Here is a 14444-nt window from a genome sequence, read left to right as displayed (position 1 = left end):
AAAAAAAATAAAACACTGATACAAGCTACAGCATAGATGAACCTTGAAAATATCATGCTAAGTCAAAGAAGCCAGTCACAAAGACTATATTGTGTGACTCTGTAAAATAGATGAGTGGTTGCTTAGAGGTGGTGAAGGAGGAGGGCTTGCTGGGAAAAGATAGGGGGTGACTTCAAATGGGTACAGGGTTTCTTTTTGGGGTGATAAAAATGTTCTAAGATTGGTTGTGCTGTTGGCTGCACAACTCTGAATATACTAAAAGCCATTGATTGTATGTACACTTTCAATTGGTTAATGCTATGGTATATGAATTATGTGTCAATAAAGCTGGGTTGTTTTTATTTTTAAGTATGGGTTCTAGAGAATTACAACCTAGGTTTGAAATTTTAGCTCCATCACTTACTGTAAACTGTGCAACCTTGGGGAAGTTGCTTAACCTCTCTGAGTAAGTGTCCTTATCTGCAAAATAGGGATGATGGTAGCAGTGCCTACCTAATGGTATCCTTGTAAGGATTAAATGAGATGATGCATCTAGATAGTCACTCCCTGCCTAATAAACATGAATATGAACTATGAAGATGATGAAGAGATTGGAGAATGGGTAAGTCTCAGACAAACAGAAATGAGAAGAAATAACTTGCAGAGCAAGTAATAAGGGTAGGATTGACCTTGGTTTGTGTGTGGACCCTGAAGAAGACAGCTAGTTTAAGATACTTACAGGCCAGAGGCAGCAGTCTCTCAGTGGTTTTGGTTGGTGATGCTGTGCAGGATGACGGTGCTGTCATGTGGGGATCACATACCATTCAGCCGGGTCATGTTTGTTATGGTGCTAAATTGGACCCCAGCAAACTCCTGGAGAGGAAACAGAGATTCTGAAGAAAGTATTTTTTTGAAAATTTGCTGCATCTGTGTACTAAAGATCCTGTGTCTTATCCAGGAATTAGCTGGAGGAAAAGGAGTAAGGCTTGGTTTGAGTCGTCTATTCCCGTGTCTCTGAGCAGGGCTGTGTGAGAAGGGGACATAATGTCTGATTCAGGGCCTCTCTACATGTAAGCCATGGATAGGAGTAGGAGTCGGGTAAATGTGGCCCTCAGTGTTCAGAGCCTCCTACTATTTCTCCAGGGATGGTTCAGACTCTTGTTATCATTTGTCAGGATCCCCTGAGAACTAATCTTGAGTATGCAAAGTGAGTTGGGAGGGGCTTCCCTGGTGGCACAGTGGTTAAGAATCCACCTGCCAATGCAGGGGACATGGGTCTGAGCTCTGGTCCGGAAAGCACCCACATGCCGTGCTCCACAACTACTGAGCCCACGTGCCGCAACTACTGACGCCCACGTGCCTAGAGCCCATGCTCCACAACAAGAGAAGCCACCGCAATAAGAAGCCCACACACTGCAACAAAGAGTAGCCCCCGATCGCCGCAATTAGAGAAAGACTGCGCGCAGCAATGAGGACCCAACGCAGCCAAAAATAAATTAAAAAAAAAAAAAAAAGAGTTGGGAATATCGAATGAGTTGCCAGAAGTCTCCAGTCAGATGACAGAGCTAAATGTGTAGTCCGCGTTGGAGTCCTTCCTCAGATCCCTTAGTTTGGCTGCTGGGCTGAAGTTGTAAGGCTTTTTGAGCGAACCTGATATTAGAAAATGCAACATCGTGTTTTTCCTTCTGATAATTACCGTCTTTGCTTCTATTGTAGCTAAGGATCATCTCTTTAGTCCAACTTCGCCAGAAAACTCAACCACCGGGGTGAGTGGTCACTCAGGGTCCGCCAGCACAGCCCTCACAGGGCCCAGCGCCCAGCTGCAGGCCTGGATCGACAGCCACTCTGAGGTCACCCTCAGCAAGTCCACGTGCAAGCGCTATACTGAGGTGAGACTTTAACCTCGGCAGGTGGTGACAAATTGTTGAATGATAGAAATTTGACAGACTTTCGAGCTCAGGTGTAAACAATTGGATTTCACCCTAGGAAGGGTGTGTGTGTAGGTGTAACTTGCTTCCGAGTACTTGGAGAGTGTTGATATGAGAACAAAATATTGCTTGAGTAATCTTTTTCTGAGCTTTTGCAAAGTACTAGAAGTCGTCAGGTAGTCAAGGTCAGGGAAGATGAGGTAGGGGAGTTACCAAACCAGGTGATTTCCTTCCCTTTTAGGCACGTCTATAGGGACTATATCCTAAGGAGCTGTTACTTAAGGTACTCCAAATTTGGATAAATATCTCTTTATGCTCTGGTTTATTATGGGCAGAGAATGAACTGTGCTTCCTACTTGGTTCATGATCTTAGATTATTAGAGAGACAAGGTCAGTGATCACAGCCATGGAGAGGACTGGTTTAATCCATCTCGATTTAACCACAGATTAAAGTTGAGGATTTAAAGACAAACTTGATCAGGTGCTTAATAGGAAGGTTGAGGGCATTTAGATAGCACTGAAGTTTAACTTTAAATTATATTCAGGGTTGCTTTAGGACTAGACACGATGGACTCTTAAGTAAACATAACTGACTATCTGTCCAGGTAATTTATTAAGTTCAGTTTTCCCTCAGCTTGTCTATCTCTTGACTTATTTTCCAGTTCTCAGAGAGGTTGAATTCAGAAGACTTTTTATTCTGGAAGCCTTATGTAGAGACACGTTTTTTTGGCTCTGCGTGTGTGTGTGTGTGTTTCTCTTTTTCTAAATAAGAACAAAGGGAAGACGGGCAAGCAGTGGAAACAAAGTAGGCAGAACCTTTCGTCTTTGTTTTTCACCTGAACATAGTCTGCTTCATTGTCACCTGAGGCTTGATCCCTATTAATGTCATCATGGTGCCTTTTGTGTGGGACATCATACTGGGAGTAGGGTTACCAAGAGGTAGGTATAGGTCCCATCCCTAGGGGGTTTATTCAAACTGAGAAGGCAGAACATATGTTTAGAAAGAAAAATGATCTAAGATAACACATGCTAACTTCTAAATGATTAGTATAAGCAGTAAATGGTAGAGAATTTAAAAGAGGGCTGGGTATTAGAAATCTGTTGTATGATTCTGGCCCTCTGGGGGCTCAGTTATCTAGCTCTGGTGATCTTTTGAGGTTCTTCTCGCTTGTTTAATCTTTAAAATGAAGAGCTGAGACTAGTTGATGATTGAGATTCCTTTTAGTTCTGAAATTATGTGGTTGTCTAATCTTCTCTGTTACCAAATAAGGTTAAGAACCTGAATTCTGAAGTCAGAGTTTGGATCTTGGTTCCGCATTCTATTAGCCATGTGACCTTGGTTAAGTTATTTACCTATTGTGCCTCAGTTTCCTCATCTGTGAAATATGGATAATAATAGTACCTATCTCAGAACTTTGTTGTGAGCATAAAATTAGTAAATATTTGTAAAAAGCCATAGAACATGCCTGGTACATAGTAAATGCTATTAAAGTGTTGATTAAATAAGAGAACTACTTGCTCTTCCTGTTTTCCTATCAAGACTTAAGACCTGGGATGGTGATCTTCATTCTATCAATTCTGAGCCTTGGTTAAATCGCAGTCAACAAATATCTGTCTCTGTTCTAAGCACAACTGATCCTGTTAAAAAGAGGTTTCTTATTCTAGCCTAGCCTCTCCTTCCATAGCTGCATGCTCACAGTGGTACAGCAGAAGGAACACCTGGACTGAAAAGACCTCAGTTCTCTTTCCGTAAATCTCAGTTCCTTCAACGACAGAATGAGGATGGCAGTGCCACCTTATCTACTGTATCTGTAAAATACACAGCTTTATTGTGAGGCCCAGATGGTTTCAAGTCTATGTGAAAGCACTTGGAGGCCTACAGTGTACGCTTTTATTAATAACAACCACCACTGAGTGCCTGCCATATGCCAGGCACTGTTTGGTCAGTCTACTTTTATATTTTAAAACATTAGTAAAGAATTAGAAAATTCCAATTTTGACTCTGCTCTAGTTCTGCAATGAAGGGTTGGGATAGTGTGGTCAGGGTTGCTGCTAGTGATAGGCCGTCAGATTATGTGTTCCTGACAATCACAGATCTCCTTGACCTGTAACTACTCTCATTCCTACTATCTTATCCCTGAATTCTCCTGACTTCCTTATTTCTCAGCTCTCTGCCCTGTGTCTAAAAAGGTAAAGCCTTGCCATTTATTTATTTATTTATGCAGTTTTACTTAATTGCCTGTACTCTGGGAATGATGAACTTTTCCTATACAGCTCGTGGTAGGTATTTGCACACTTATTAAAATGTATAATTATTCTGGCAACTTTAATGTCATTATCTGAATAATTTAATGTCATTATCTGAATAATTTCTGGGTGTGCCAGGACTTCTGGACAAATATCCTCTGGTTTTACCTTGGCATGTAACAGTTCCTTAGCTTTTCAGAATATAAGATATTCAATTAATATGGAAATGAATTTTCAATGTCTTTGGCCATGAAAGATGGTTAGGTGCCTCTCCTGGTAAAAACAGTGATTTTCTTCTGAGGGGGGTACAACTTGTATACTTGGCTGTTCACATTCATTAAAAAAAAATTACCTTGGAATAGAATTTCCCCCAGATTATTTCCTTCAGTTTTGCTTTTTATCATCTCATTTAGCAGTTGTGATGTGAGTGAGTCAGAATGGTGAAACTTTGTTTTTATATTTGTACTTGGCCTGATTAATTCATATTTCTCTCTAGGATGAGTAATGCATTAATTCAAATTGGAATTGCCCACAAGGAAATTGACTTCTACATAAAGTTAGTTTCCTGCTTGTTACATAACACATCCCACTGTGATCCTACTGTGAAGTCTGGGTTTTAAAGGGCAAAGAGAAGAGATTGGTTCAAGATGGCGGAGGAGAAGGACGTGCTCTCATTCCCTCTTGCGAGAGTACTGGAATCACAACTAACTGCTGAACAATCATCGACAGGAAGACACTGGAACTCAGCAAAAAAGATACCCCACGTCCAAAGACAAAGAAGAAGCCGCAGTGAGATGGTAGGAGGGGCGCAATCACAGTAAAATCAAATCCCATAACTGCTGGGTGGGTGACTCACAAACTGGAGAACACTTACACCACAGAAGTCCACCCACTGGAGTGAAGGTTCTGAGCCCCACGTCAGGCTTCCCAACCTGGGGGTCCGGCAACAGGAGGAGGAATTCCTAGAGAATCAGACTTTGAAGGCTAGCGGGATTTGATTGCAGGACTTTGACAGGACTGGGGGAAACAGAGACTCCACTCTTGGAGGGCACACACAAAGGAGTGTGCACATCGGGACCCAGGGGAAGGAGCAGTGACCCCATAGGAGACTGAATCAGACCTACCTGCTAGTGTTGGAGGGTGTCCTGCAGAGGCGGGGGGTGGCTGTGTCTCACTATGCGGACAAGGAGACTGGCAACAGAAGTTCTGGGAAGTACTCCTTGGTGTGAGCCCTCCCACAGTCTGGCATTAGCCCCACCAAAGAGCCCAGGTAGCCTCCAGTGTTGGGTTGCCTCAGGCCAAACAACCAACAGGGAGGGAACCCAGCCCCACCATCAGCAGACAAGTGGATTAAAGTTTTACTGAGCTCTGCCCACCAGAGCAACAGCCAGCTCTATCCACCACCAGTCCCTCCCATCAGGAAACTTGCACAAACCTCTTAGATAGCCTCATCCGCCAGAGGGCAGACAGCAGGAGCAAGAAGAACTACAGTCCGGTAGCCTGTGGAACAAAAACCACATTCACAGAAAGATAGACAAGATAAAAAGGCAGAGGCCTATGTACCCCATGAAGGAACAAGACAAAACCCCAGAAAAGCAACTAAATGAAGTGGAGATAGGCAACCTTCCAGAAAAGGAATTCAGAATAATGATAGTGAAGATGATTCAGGACCTCGGAAAAAGAATGGAGGCAAAGGTTGAGAAGATGGAAAAAATGTTTAACAAAGACCTAGAAGAATTAAAGAACAAACACACAGAGATGAACAATACAATAACTGAAAGGAAAAATACACTAGAAGGAATCAATAGCAGAATAACTGAGGCTATATGAACAGACCAATCACAAGTAATGAAATTGAAACTGTGATTAAAAATCTTCCAGCAAACAAAAGTCCAGGACCTGATGGCTTCACAGGTGAATTCTATCAAACATTTAGAGAGGAGCTAACACCCATCCTTCTCAAAATCTTCCAAAAAATTAGAAAGGAAGGAACACTGCCAAACTCGTTCTATGAGGCCACCATCACCCTGATACCAAAACCAGACAAAGATATTACAAAAAGTGAAAATTAGAGACCAATATCACTCATGAATATCAATTCAAAAATCCTCATAAAAATACTAGCAAACAGAATCGAACAACACATTAAAAGGACCATATACCATGATCAAGTGGAATTTATCCCAGGGAGGCAAGGATTCTTGAATATACACAAATCAATCAATGTGATACACCATATTAACAATTTGAAGAAGAAAAACCATATGATCATCTCAACAGATGCAGAAAAATCTTTTGAGAAAATTCAACATGCATTCATGATAAAAACTCTACAGAAAGTGGGCATAGAGGGAACCTACCTCAACATAATAAAGGCCATATACGACAAACCCACAGTAAACCTCATTCTTAATTTGTAGAGACTTGGATGGATCTAGAGACTGTCATACAGAGTGAAGTAAGTCAGAAAGAGAAAAACAAATATCATATATTAACAAATATATGTGGAACCTAGGAAAATGGTACAGATGAACCGGTTTGCAGGGCAGAAACTGAGACACATATGTAGAGAACAAATGTATGGAAACCAAGGGGGGAAAGCAGCGGGGAGGTGGAGGTGGTGGTGTGATGAATTGGGTGATTGGTATTGACATGTATACACTGATGTGTATAAAATGGATGACTAATAAGAATCTGCTGTATTAAAAAATAAATAAAATAAAATTCAAAAAAAAAAAAGAGCAAAGATACACCCCCCCCCAACCTTTTCAGAAAATGTGATTTTTGTTTCAGTGGGAAGTCAGAAGTATGCAGTTGGAATTAGCAAATGATGTCTCATTACAGCTTATCCACTGCTTGATATCCAGATCCACTGCCATTTCTCCATAGTGTGTCTACTTTACAGACAAAATTTACCATTCTCTACTTTTATCAATAAAAATACACTAGAAACTGGTACTTCTGATATTCAGTACAGATCTTTAATCTTATACTAATGAACAATGCTTAAGTTTAATCAGAGTTAAAATAACCTACAAAATAGTTTCTCGAAGTGGGGTCATGTGTCCTCTGGAATTTAGAGAGTATATTTTCTAAAATTTCACATATTATCATATTTTGATAATTTTGAAATTTTGATGATTTACTTTTAGGATGTACTCTCTAAATCTGGAAAACTTTTTTTTCTTTTTTTTCTGGTAACAAACTGCAAATGCTTTATTTTTAAAACTAAGCAGATAAGGAAGTCTTAAGAGTCCATGCTTTCATGTTATGACCTTTTTATTTTTAGTCTTAGAAAATGAGCACTGGCAAATGAATTGACTTTTGTCCATGCAGTCTTCCAGCTATAGCTTTCCTTGCCCTTTCCTTCAAGTCCCTTTTTATATAGCCCATCATTCTTAGAAAGGATTCTTATCTTTAAAATTTGGGGGTTTGCCATTAAAATTTATGTGACCTTGCTCATATGACTTTTGTAACTGATTTGTTGGTTAAAAGTTACTTGTCCAAAAAGAAATAATTGACTATAGTAGGATGTGTTTTTTCTCAGGGTTGCCACATGATGTTTTGGAAACCTTAAGTATTCCGGTGCCTTTTTAAACATGGTTAGTATTAAACCCATTTTATAGTGGGGTAGACTGAGTCACTAAACATGTAAAATATATTTTATGGAGCCATACAGGTGAATCACTGAAAACAGATTAGAATCAACAGATTTCAAATACCCTCTTAAATACCTTTCTGTTAACAGGGAGTATCTTGTGGGTTACATAAAAATGAACTAGAAAGTATTCAGAGGAGAAGGCTGATTGAGGAGGAAAGTAACAAACGTGGGCAAGAGACTCTACTGTTGGTTATAACTTTTTTTTTTTTTACATTCTCCCCCTTGTTTTTCAACTTCTTCCAGGTAAAGAAGTTATTTAAACCTATATCTGTTCCTTATTTTTTGCTAGAACTTGATCAAGCAGGTAAGATTCTGTTTAATATGTAAATTATATCTGATGACTGTACATTTTATTTAATCTGTTCTGTCTTGTTTTTATTTCTCTTCCTTGAGGTTTTTATTGTTTAACAAGCTCTTACCAGTTGATTCCTCTTTTTGACTGTTTAGGCAGGGCTTTCCCCTAGCACTAATCATATTTACCTTTAGTCTTTAGTTTATAGCCTTGGTATTACTCTGAGTTTCCTATTGTTGAAATCATTATTTCTACTAACCTTGAGTCTAGTTACAGGTACAGTATTTACTAGTTTTATGGTAACTTTATTATTTTTGCAAATTTGCCTCCTTTCTGGAAAGTCATATCAAATAATATTTTAATTAAATATAAATTGAGATGTATTTAGAAACTGTGGCAAGAACATATAAAGACCAGTAATGATAAAGATCCATGAAAGAAACCATTGGGAAATAGTTGCATATGGTTAGAAATCCCGGGGGAAGAAAGGTAGGTAGAGGAAAGTGGATAGCCTCTTCCTAGGACCAGGGCAATCATGCTTTTTGTTCATGGGTCAGAAAATCCCAAGGACTCAGCAGTCAAACATTATTAAGAATCTGATCAAGTGGCCAGCATCATCATTTCTCTTCTAGAAAGTGGGTCCTTCCAGATCAGGAAGTATAGGTAATCTTCAGGCCTAGTAGCTTGGGGAAGCAGAGTCCTAAGCATTTATAGTCTCAGCCCAGTCTCCAAAGGAATAAAACAATAGAGAAGAGACTCAGCTAGGGAGAGACATGGTAACTAGGATAGAAAGCTCATTTCTAGGCTCAGCAGAAAGGAGGTAGTGGTGGGGCAGGAAACTATTATTTGATGCTTCTAAAGACAGATTCCCCAACACAGACCAGATAATAGCTGCCTCTTATTGAATGCCTGCTGTTTCATAGGGACTCTGCTGGGTTTATATACAAAGTCACTAATCCTTACAAGAAGAGATTATCTATATTTTACAGATGAAGAAATTGAGCCCCAGAGAGGTCAAAAAACTTCCCTAAAGTCATATAACTAATATATCTGTAATTTGGACCCAGGCCTAATTCAAAAGTCTATGTTCTTTCCATAATACCATGTTGTCTGTCTCTCCTAACGTGAGCTTTCTATCATTCCATCAAGGAAGACTCTTGCTCCTAAACACTCCATAGTATATGAAAGGAAATCCCAATAATTAAAATTTCATTCAGGCCAAAAAGTAGCCTTTTAAAAATAAAAGTTTTCCTGGGAAAGTTAAGTCACTTGCAACTTGGTGTGAATTAGAAAAAAAAAAAGTAATTAAACTAACAAGATAAAGCAAATGAACATGTCCATTAAGGATGGGAAAAGTAAGGGAGGTAACACTGGAAGAGGATAGGCAGGATGGATGTGCCAGGTGCTTGAGGGGCATGAGTCAGAAGGCAAGGAGGTTGGCAAGGGTGCCAAAAGGTGGATGGGAGATCAATTAAGGCAAGCATCAACTTCTCTGAAATTTTGATTCTGGCAACACTAATCAGACAGGAAGCTCTCGCCCTGTGAGCCATAGATATATAGGTCACTGCTGGGAGCTCCCACTCCCCCCTTGCTAAAGTCCTGCTTAAAAAGTATGTGAATTGGGATAGGTTGAAGCTGTCTGTGGTTGAAGAGTGGGAGCCTCTTACTAGATGAGGGAGTGGATGGTGCTCTGTGTCCTCACTTGTTGCCTCATCACACATAAGAAGCTTTCTTCCTGTTCATGCTCACAGTCTGCCCAGCTTGCAGGGACAGATCAGGATTTATAAAGTAAGCCAGCAGTTCTCAAAATGTGGTCTGCAGACCTCTGGGGGTGCCTGTGACCTTTGGGGATACTCAAGGTCAAAACTTTTCATAATAATGTTGAAATGTTATTTACCATTACTGTTTTGACATTTTCATTGATGGTGCAAAGCAATGGTGGGTAAAACTGCTGATGGCTTAGCATGAATCAAACTAGGGGTACCAAACTATACTAGTTTATATTATATTCTTCACCACCACACACACACAGTAAAAGAAAATGTCTATTTTACTTAAGACTATTCTCGATGAAGTCATAAACATTATTAACTTTATTAAATCTCAACCCTTTGAGTATACATCTTTTTAATATTCTGTGTGATGAGAAAAGAATGCATAAAGTGTTTTGCCACAAGGAGTGTGATGATTTTCTCAAGAAGAAGCGCTTGTGCAGTTAATAGTTTGTGTTGCAAACTGAACCAGCTGCTTTTTTCATGGAACACCATATATACTTGAAAGAATAACTGACAGTCAAACTATGGTTATTCAAACTTGAGTACTTGGCAGGCATTTCCCCCAAAATGAACAAAACAAGTCTGTCACTTCAACGAAAACAACTGACAGTGTTTGTTGCTAATGATAACATTTGACCTTTCACATGAAAATTAGAATTTGGGAAGTTGTATCTGCCATGTGAGCTCAATAGCTTTTTAATACTTAAGGACTTTTCTGATGAGGTTGGTGGTACTATTTATGAATATAATTTTTAAAAAATATTCTGGTTGAAATATGTCAGTATTTGGAAGAGCTGCATAGCTTAGTGAATGAATATTTTCTTAATGATGAATGTATGATCTTACAAAGTCATTCATGGGTAAAAGAGTCATTCAAAGTGTAAGATAGACCAATGCGTTTTAATGTGATAGAGTATGAAAACCTTATCCACATGGTTTCAGATTCCACACTGCACCTAACCTTTAATCAACCACCACTTGTTGAGTTTTGGTGTAGTATCAAAAAAGAATATCCACAATTATCTGAAAAATCTATTAAGTATTTCTCTTTTTTCTAACTACTTGTCTTTGTGAGACTGGGTTTTCTTCCTTATTTTGGGCCAATTTTGAGCCTGTGTATATGAATTAAGGTTATTATTTGAGAACAACTGTCAAGGTGAACTCAGATCTATCGCGATTGGTGTTGGAGAGGGGCACTCAGCACCGGAAGGCATGGCATTAGTATCTGTGTTTGGGCCGTGGTAATGGTCACAAATCCTATCCTCCCTGTGCCAGAGGCTTATGCATGCTCCCGTATTTAATCTTCAAAATACCATCAGTGAGGTAGGTAATATCACCTTCATATGATGAGGAAACAAAGCATGGAAAAGTATTAATAGGATAGTTGGCTTGCCAGTGAACCCACTGGTAATTCCTGGTCCCTCCCCTCTACTTCCACTGCCTCCGTCCTCAGAACATTTCGTGACTCGAGCTACCTGCCTTGTGTATGGTTTTCATGGCACTGATACTATGGTAGGTGTTCCTAGATGTGAGGATGGCTGTTGTACCCGGAGGTTTGCCACCTGCCACCGTGGCAGCTGTACCTTGGCTGCCACTCACAGGGCTGGCTGATACACGAAAGCTTGTATCTTGGTCTTGAGTGTCTGCCCAGTGACTTTGATCTGAGTAACAGACAACATCAAGGTAATCATCTTAATTTGGTCTGGCAGCTGCTACCATTCTTCAGCTGTCGATGTGGAAAGCAGATATAAGGTTTGAGAGGACATGTGTGACAGTTTGCTGAAAGTATGGATCTGGATGCCATATGTTACTAGCCCAGGGGTTCTGAGGTGTATCATCCTTGTCCCCTGGCTGCTTATAGAAGGCACGGCTTTAATGCCTTCAGCAAGAGGGAGAGAAACTAACATTTGAGATATATTGATGAACTAACATTCCTTTTTAATGCCAGTGTTTCACACCTCTCTCACTCAGTCCTCACAATGACCTTGTGGGGTTGCTGGATTTAACTCTGTTTCGCAAGTGAGGAAGAAGATGCTCCGCATTTTAGTAGCTTGCTCAGTGTTGCTGTGTCAAGCCCAGGCCTGTCTGGTTCCCCAGTCGCCTCTTCAGAGATTGCTTGCCTTAAACAAATAAAAGCCCCTACAGGCAGAGGAGCCCAGGCTAGCTCAGGTCTCACCACTTTGGTACTGATGCTTATTCGTTCAGCAGATGTGTTTTGGGCACCTGTTAATGTGCCAAGCACTGGCTGGAGAGAAAAAGATGAATAAGGCAGTCTCGTTCTTTAAGGTCATTCTGCTTATTTGTATCTGTCTCTCTTCTAAAGGCTGTGGGATCACAGAGTAGCTGTGATAGGGTGTTGATAGGTGTTCTCCCAGTGGAAAAAAGTAGTAAGGGAGGAATTCACGGCCGTAAACAAAAACAAGTTAGAAAACATCACGGCTTGTTCATTTAGAGCGAATGTAGTAAGGAGGCCTGACAGAGAGAACGATCAGAGATAAAAGTGGAAAAGTAAAGAGACTTTATCCTATAGGAAGTGGGGATCCATGGAGGTTGTTCTGTTTGTTTTATGAATGAGGCTTAAGATATTCCTTAAGCATTTTGGTTTGGTCTGCAGAAATGTTCATTTGAGAAAATATAGAGACTGCGTTATAATAAAATACAAAAATAACATATAGTTATATCCAGAGATAACCACTATTAATATTTTTGTGTATCTTTTATGTATCTTGTATTCTGTTTTATTATTAAAATAGTTTGCATGTTATTACAAGTTCTTAATAATTTTCTCAGTTATGAAATATTCCATATAATATTTTTATTTAGCCATTCCACTATGGTTGGACAAATAATCTGTTGCCAATTTTTTGCTATTATGGAATAACAAGTTAGAAATATTTTTCTTTGGGCATAAAGCTTTTGCTGTATTTAGAATTATCTCTCAGGATAATTACTGGAATGAATATCTGGGTCAGAGTATGAACATTTCTAAAGTTCTAGAGCCTTTTAAGTGATGTGTACTAATTGATAACTCCACAAGTTCAATGAGTTTTCCCTGTTCTTAGTGAGTCTTAGAAATAATAGGTTTTTAAAAATTATCGTTTGCCAATTTGAGAGGTAAAAAAATATAGCTTTATTTCAATTTGTATTTCTTTGATTACTAATGCAGCAAAATTTTTCCATATATTATATTATTGTTATTTCTATTACCTGTTCATGTTTCGCAGGAAACCCTTATATGGCAATTTCTATGAGTCACTGCTATGAGCACTTCAAGTGTACTAATTCAGTCATACAGTTCTGCGAGATATTACTGTTTTCTCCATTTCACAGAACAGGAAATAAAGGCACAAAGAGGTTAAAGAACTTGCTCAAGGTCATACAACCAGTAAGTGACAGAGCTAGAACTTGAAACTAGGGAATCTGGCCCAAAGGCCAGGCTCTTAATCAATGCTGAACTGTTCTCTGATCTAAGCTGTGCTTATGATCTTACTGGACATGGTACTCCCCACTAATTTCTACACACATGCATGCACACACACACACAGACACACACACACGCCTCACACACCAGGCCAGTTTTTACACCTGTATTAGTGCTATTTACGGAAATAACCACTGCATTGGTTGGACCCCTCATGTGTGCTTTGCTTTTGTATAAATGGATCAAGAGGATGGAGACCAATGGTTATATAGAAGTCACATCAGAATCCATACATATATACTTCTATTTAAGTAAATTTCTGTTTTGGAATGAATGCAAGGCAAGTAGGGAAGCTGATTATCTATTTAAGAAAACAACTTACACATTTTATAAAAGGATTTCTCTTAAATAGGAAGTAGAAAATATATCTTTGTATTATGCAGACCTGGGTTCAAATCCATGCAGGTGGGATAGTGTTACTCCTCTGTTTGAGTCGTTAGGATTAAATAGGGTGTTTGTAATGCATCTAACATCGTGTTTAATTAATGTCCTCTTCCCATTGTATTCAGATATGAAAAGGATAGATTAAGCTTTTTTTAAGGCAAGATAAATCTTTTTAATTGCCAGATACACATTCTAGTAAATTATTGATTATTTTAATTCTTTTGACAAATATTGGAGGGCCTGCTCTTATACATAAAGGATATGAGTTCTGCCTTTCATGGGCTCATTGTCTATTGTGGGTTATTAGTCATAGTCACCACAAGTAGAGGACTCTTTGCTCCTCTGAGCCTTTGTTTTCTTATCTATAAAGTGAGATTGTATGTAAAATGCCTAGTACTGTTCCTGACACATAGTCAGTGCTTAGTAGTAGCTGCTAATTCATGTAATATTATGCAGCCATTAAAAATGATTCACATAGGGCTTCCCTGGTGGCGCAGTGGTTGAGAGTCCGCCTGCCGATGCAGGGGACACGGGTTCGTGCCCCGGTCCCGGAAGATCCCACATGCTGCTGAGCGGCTGGGCCCGTGAGCCATGGCCGCTGGGCCTGCACGTCCGGAGCCTGTGCTCCGCAACAGTAGAGGCCACGATGGTGAGAGGCCTGCGTACCGCAAAAAAAAAAAAAAAAAAAAAAAAAAAA

General features: G+C 39.6%; 1 protein-coding gene across 1 annotated transcript in view; it reads left to right on the top strand.

Annotated features, from left to right (window-relative positions):
* Positions 1-1735: 1735 nt before the first annotated feature.
* Positions 1736-14444, top strand: part of TXNRD1 (thioredoxin reductase 1) — a 95074-nt gene continuing 82365 nt past the window's right edge. Inside the window, exon 1 of the mRNA XM_024732184.1 lies at positions 1736-1868. The gene's annotated coding sequence lies outside the window, so the exon portion shown is untranslated. The remainder of the gene's footprint in view (positions 1869-14444) is intronic.

This window comes from Neophocaena asiaeorientalis, unplaced genomic scaffold (assembly GCF_003031525.2).
Source record: "Neophocaena asiaeorientalis asiaeorientalis breed wild unplaced genomic scaffold, Neophocaena_asiaeorientalis_V1.1 scaffold418, whole genome shotgun sequence".
NCBI lineage: Eukaryota > Metazoa > Chordata > Mammalia > Artiodactyla > Phocoenidae > Neophocaena > Neophocaena asiaeorientalis.
Note: the sequence above shows the minus strand (reverse complement) of the source record. Positions and strands in the feature narration are given on the sequence as shown.